Genomic DNA, 6,000 nt, shown 5'->3' with positions numbered 1-6,000 from the left:
CCCCCCCCTCCTCAATTCCCTTCCTGCCGGCCCCGCGGTGCCCGGCCCGCCCCGGCGCGGGGAGCCCCGAGCCGCCGCCTGCGGGCTCCGGCCGCTCGCCCCCCGCCCATCCGCGGTTTCTCTCTCTCTGTCCCCGCAGCCATCGAGCCCATCCCCGGCGTGGTGGAGCTGTGGCAGGCCGAGGAGGGGGAGCTCCTGCTGCCCGCCCAGGTGAGGGGGCGCGGGGGGTGGGGGTGGTGGTGGGGCCGGGGGCCCGTGCGGGGCTGTGCCGGGGTGTTGGGGCCCGGGGGGCGGGCACGGGGCTGGCGGGGCGGGGGCGGCCTCCCCTGCTGCTGTCACGGCGCAGCCCCGTCCCCGCGGCCCCCCCACCCCGCGCCATCGGCGTGGTTGTTCGGCTTCATTTATTTTCTGTTTTGGTTTGGGGTTTTTTTTTCCCCTCTGTATCTTTATTTTTTTTTTTAATAACGAGTGCGTTTGTGCTCGGAACGCACTAGATGTGATTATCGTGAATATGCACATGTTTATATCTTAGGCCTGTTCAGATGAAGCCATTTTACCCCCCTGAAATGACACATCATTTATGGTGCCGTTCCTCTCTCCCTAGCGCATTTTTTTGTCTTTAGCCATTTTCCTTGGGAACTAACAGGATTTGATAAATTCTGTGTTGGCGAGAGGGACAAATATAGTACAATGCCCGGCGGGGCTGGTGAGCGAGGAGTGGCGCTGGAAGCGGGGTCTGGAGTTGATGGTATTTGAGGCAGTCATTTAACTCGCACTGACAGACTCTGCCATATGTTGAGCTGGGCCTTCTAGACTTCAAGGCACCAGGCTCGTAAACGGGAAGGAGCAGTCCTTAGGGACATCATCCTATATGAGGGGCAAAAGAGGGTAATTTATTTGTCTTAAGCCAATATATAATTCTCTGTTTAGCACTGAGCGGATGATAACCGCAAATGTAAGGAAAAATAGCAGAAGTGCTGTTTCTTTCCTCAGCTAGCTAACAATTGATGCTGCTTACCAGGGCTCAGCATTTTATACTGTCGTGTTATGAAAGTATTAGCTATTGTATGTCTCAGTAATTTTATAAAATACATATATTGCACTGTTCAGAATTTGCCTGGTGCAGATGTGGTGGTAACTAAAGGAAGGTGTAGCGTCACTATGCCTAGAGATGCTTAAGGAACTCGACCTTTTGCTTCTGCATTCTTTACCTTGAAGACATTAAGATGCATTAGATGTAGAATCATGTAATGTAGTCATTTATAGTCACTTCTCATAGTGAAGCTGCAACTGAGTGATGATGATGTGATGTTTACTTCCTGAGGAGATTAGGTCCTCTTGGAAAACACTTTGTTCTTGAGCATCCTCATAAAAATAAGCTTCAGCTCGGCTAAAGGAAAACCAGGCATGAATGACCTGTTAACTTGGCATGGTTGAGCATATGGTCTTGCTAAGTCCTTGCAGCAGTCGAAGACCAAGCTGAGGCTGCTGCTCCTCCACCATTTCTGTAGATGCTACGTTAGGTGTGCAGGAAAGAAAGCAGGTCTTCTTGCTTCAGCTGTGACAGAGTGAGAATTAAAAATTGCGATAGGCTTCCTGAAATAAAAGGTAGATGTTAAAAGCCATTTAAGCCAGTCTCTGAGTATTAGCGGTGCATTGTCTGTTTTGCATGGGCTTCCCCTCTGAGCTTGAGGGCTGCAGCAGCATCTGGTGCATCAGTGGCTTCTCAAGCTGAAGCAGAAGGGCCGGGGTTCCTCAAACAGGTTTTAAGACCAAAATTTGGTTACCGGCCCAACCCTGATGCCTTATTTTTTGTTACCGTGTGGGCTTGGGCTTTACCCAGCGCTTGTTGGACGTGGGTCCTGTGGCTGCATTTGAAACCACCTTTTCCAGTTGTTGTGGGGAGGAGGAAAGGAGGCCTCTCTGCAGATGTGGCAAGGGACCCTTTCAACACTGCTTTCATGGAGTGGTGGCACTGATCTGCAGTGACTGGTCATGGCTCTTCTCTGGGGGCCTGAGGAGTCAAGGGCTGCTCACTCAGCCATGATCCCCTGCCATGCCTGTGAGGTCCTGAAGGTGCTTCAGCATCCTTGTCCTCCTCAGTCACCGTTCCGGGTTAGTGAGGGGCATCAGCAGAGAAGCCAGCATCAGCTCCTGAGATGGAAAATCGCATTGTCTTTTAACTTCTGATTGCCCTTTCTTTGTTAGAGGGATACTTAAACTTGCAAGAGGTTTATTGCTTGTTGGTCTCCATGTTCCACTAAAAAAATGGTCTGACTTACTGCTACAAGGAGGTTGTCCTTATCCTCTTCCTTGCAAGAGCAGACTTCTTAGTTAAACCCTTGATGAGGCTTGTTGCCCAGCGTTCATGTATCACAGCAATGGTGATGCAATGGTGAGGGTCTGGTAAGAGGAAGAATGTCCTTGCTTTTGAGTGGATAATAAACGTTGTTTGGTAGGGAGTATCCAAGGGTTGCTTCATTCGTGTGTTTGAAGACAGGTCTTGGGCAAGACTGGGAATGGGAAGTGTCCTGACCCCTTGATTTGGTTCTTCCTATTCCCTTTTGGAAGGAGTTTGGCACAGGTGAGTGAGGATTTTGCCTGCAGAAGTGAAAAATTCAGTGAAGGAACCATGCACATTCCTCTCCGAAAGGACCTCCCTCCCACCACTCTCAGCAGGAATATGGATTAGGTTGCCCTGTCTGCCAACCCTTTTGCCTGTTTCTGGCGGGTTACCAATGCTGTCTGATGGATGTTTTTCTCTTTCTGTCATGGCTTTACACTATTATCTTATTTTCCATGCATCATCAGCTGCCTGCCTGTGACAGAGCAGTTTTGAGCATTCCTTGCTGCCTGCAGAATTTGGGGATGAAAGTAGGATGGATTGGTAACCCATTCAGCCATCCGGTTGCCTGCACATGCTTTTGTTCCAAGAGCATGTAGTGAATAAAGACATCGTGTTAAGGGGCGAGGGAGGGAAACAAAGCATTTTAATATTTGTAGTTGCTTTCTAGGCCTTTCACAGCATCGCTTTGTCTATGTGAGCTGCATGAATTTGCATGCTGGAGCGCAGCCGCCCAGGGCCCCCGCGCCTCCACCCCGGTTGGTCGTTCTACCTTCTGTTTCCTCTTGCTTCCCTTTCATTGTTTCTGCTTCTCGTGTGCCCCCTCCCAGCTTCCCTCTTACACGTATTTGTGCTTTTTCTTTTTTTTCCCTCTCATGCTTGTGATCATTTGATTTCAGCTTCCTCTGAAGTCTGCAGAGCTGTTTGGGGATGGCTCACCTACTGCTCTTGCTCCGCAGCCGAGCCCAAAGGGTGCCTGGAGCATTGCAGTTGGTGAGGGTGTGCGTGGGCTTGTGTGCTGGAGCTGAGGGGGAGCTGGCTGTATCTAGCCTGCTGACAGTCTTCCACTGGTCTGCAGCTTCCTCCAGCATTTTAATGTTTTTTCCTGGGTTCCCTTTTTAGCTCTGAGACCAGCTGGTTTTCCCAGTCAGATGTGCTGTCTGTATTCCCTTGTGCTCAGTTCTTCTTTCTTGTTGAAGGTGGTGTGAAGTATGGGGTAACCACAGAGCACCCACTCACCTTGCTCTTCTCCTCCTTGGCCTTAACCTCCTTTTTACAGCAAAAATCCCTGGGATGGGCAGCTGGATTTTTCTTTTTTTTTTTTTTTCTTTTCCCCCTGTCATTTGTCTCTAGTGTGGAAAAATATAAAGACTTGCCTGCTCCGATGGTTGGGAGATGCATGGAAAACGAGTGGGATTTTGACATGGAAAATCTCAAGTGCGAGAGGCTTGATTAGAGCAGTTGTGGTTTTTATTCAGACTCCTTGTAATTTTGTGGGTTTGCATGTCTGTTTGTAACTTTTTAATGCTTACTTAACTAAAATGTTTGGGAGAAAAGCTCCTTCATGTGAGACTTGACGCCCAATCCCTTCACCATTTAAGGTTGAAAAAGCTCTAAATATAAAGAGCCAGGTTGTAGCACTTCACTGCAAAGCTGAAAGGCAGTTAGTTATATTTTATTTTTTTCTGAAAAGGAAAGAGAAAAAGGAAAAGCACAGTAAGGGTATCTGACCTGTCATCTCCATGAGTGTATGACAGGAGAAGCACAAATGCCACTTGTTGTTCATGATGGACACCACTTGAAAGAGGTATTGGAGAGTCATAGTTGAGTGTTTCTGTCTGTCAGAAACCACGTAGGTGGTTACTGTGAGCATCTGAAGGCAGGGGCAGGCAATTTGAGTACCTGCAGAGCAGGGCATTCAGTGCTTTCAGCCCCTTCAGTTTCGAGGGAGGAACTACTTTAAAATGAGGTAATGAAGGTTAAGTTGTAGTTTTCGTTATCACGATTGAAAATGACAGTAAGTCATCAAAGGCAACATATATTTTGGTGTCAGTGCCATGTCTGACTGATGTGATGGGTTTTCTATTGCTCCTGCATTGTTGCATGTAGGAGATGAGAGAGATCTTTCATTAGAGGAACACCTTGTGAATGTTTCAGTTTACTTGCAGATACTAAGGAGATTACAATGACTGATTGTTTCAGTTTACTGTGAAAGTGTTTCAGGTGTTTGAATTTTGGAGAAAGATACTGCTATATTTACTGTATCATAGTTGTTATAGATACTGGGCACATACTGAGCTGCTGCCTAGGTTTTCACTTTCAAGATTCTGCTTGGTTCTGAAAGATTGTTTTATTATTTTTTTCCCTCTTCCGAGTAGTAGTGACTTGTCTTCAGTTCCTGTTCTTCAGTGCAGCTCAGGGGCTAATAAGGTTAATTGTTGTACTGGTTTCGAAAGCTGATGAAGACCTTGATCTTACATGTGCATCTGAGATACGCGGCACTGCAGTATGTCATTAACGGAGGCGCATCCCATCAGCTGTGCACAAATTAAATGTACAGAGTCACCTACTTCAAAGCAGGGTTTGTCTGAAGGCACACAATTTGTGTGTAAGCCTGAGACAGACTTGGGGTGGGAATTGTGTTCCTCTTTGGGCTGTTAAAAGGCTCCTCCAGATTTCCAGCTGAGCTTCTGGATGGTGCTGATAGGACCTGGGGCTGGTTGGCCACGCAGATTATGCAGAAGCTGTCAGCCCAGGCACTTGTGACTTGTGTGACACAAGAGGGGCGCTTGCAGGGGCTTTCTAGCACAAGATAAGCACCTGCCAATATTCAGGATGGGGTTTGGAGGAAGGGGATTTTTTTTCCTATCATAGATAGACTACTGGAACCTACATTTTATCTTCAGGAGGTGGTCCCTTCCTCCTATCCCCCTGTAGTCTGAGAAAGCTTGCTTTTTGTTGTGTGTTTTTTTTTTTTTTTTTTTAATCCTCAGTGTAAGCATACATGTAGCCTGTGACATGTAGAGGAGTGAAGATAGGAGAAAGCTGGACATGGGTCTCCTCTATGTGCTCAGAGTTGAGGGTGATTTAAAAAATTTTTTTCTTCTTGCACAATTGAGATTTTGTTCCATGACTACACTGTAGATTAGGAAGGTTTACCTCATTGTCGCTTGGGAAAAAGCGAAGAGGAGAAATGGTAAGGTGGCTAGTGTTAAGAGTGAGCACTGTGTAATGACACAGATCCAGGTTTCTGTTGCCTGGCAGTTTGTAAGCCATTTAAAGGAGGAGTTAAGCCATTTAAAATGAGGATAGCTTGCCAGCCCGCTGTGGCAGAGAAGCTGTTTCTGGAAGAGGTGGGTGAGGAGTCCTCTAGTTCTGCTTGGTATTGTACTGAGGTCCTAGAAGCACAAAAGGATCTTGGAGAAGCTGGAAAACATGCCGGCTTTGTATTGTGCCATACTGGTAGAGTCTAACGGCAAGGCTTAGCAAGGTCTTCAGATGAGATGGCCAGGTCTTCATGAGGGCCAGGTGCTAGGACCTCTACCTACCTTCTAGGTAGGCGCGTGCTGAAGTGTTGTGATGCACTGCAGATCCTGGACAATTAATGTGGTGTCTCCAGCCTCTGGGCAGGCGTACAGAGAGATTGTCAAGTCCTC

General features: G+C 47.6%; 1 protein-coding gene across 3 annotated transcripts in view; it reads left to right on the top strand.

Annotated features, from left to right (window-relative positions):
- Positions 1-154: 154 nt before the first annotated feature.
- TMEM131L (transmembrane 131 like) overlaps positions 155-6,000 on the top strand; it is a 78,281-nt gene continuing 72,435 nt past the window's right edge. For all 3 annotated transcript variants that reach the window (XM_027676885.1, XM_027676884.1, XM_027676886.1), the window contains exon 1: positions 155-210. The gene's annotated coding sequence lies outside the window, so the exon portion shown is untranslated. The remainder of the gene's footprint in view (positions 211-6,000) is intronic.

The sequence above is a fragment of the Neopelma chrysocephalum genome, unplaced genomic scaffold (assembly GCF_003984885.1).
Source record: "Neopelma chrysocephalum unplaced genomic scaffold, ASM398488v2 Primary Assembly neopelma1_42b, whole genome shotgun sequence".
Taxonomy (NCBI): Eukaryota; Metazoa; Chordata; class Aves; order Passeriformes; family Pipridae; genus Neopelma; species Neopelma chrysocephalum.
The sequence above is the reverse complement of the archived record's forward strand: the minus strand, read 5'-3'. Positions and strand labels throughout refer to the sequence as shown.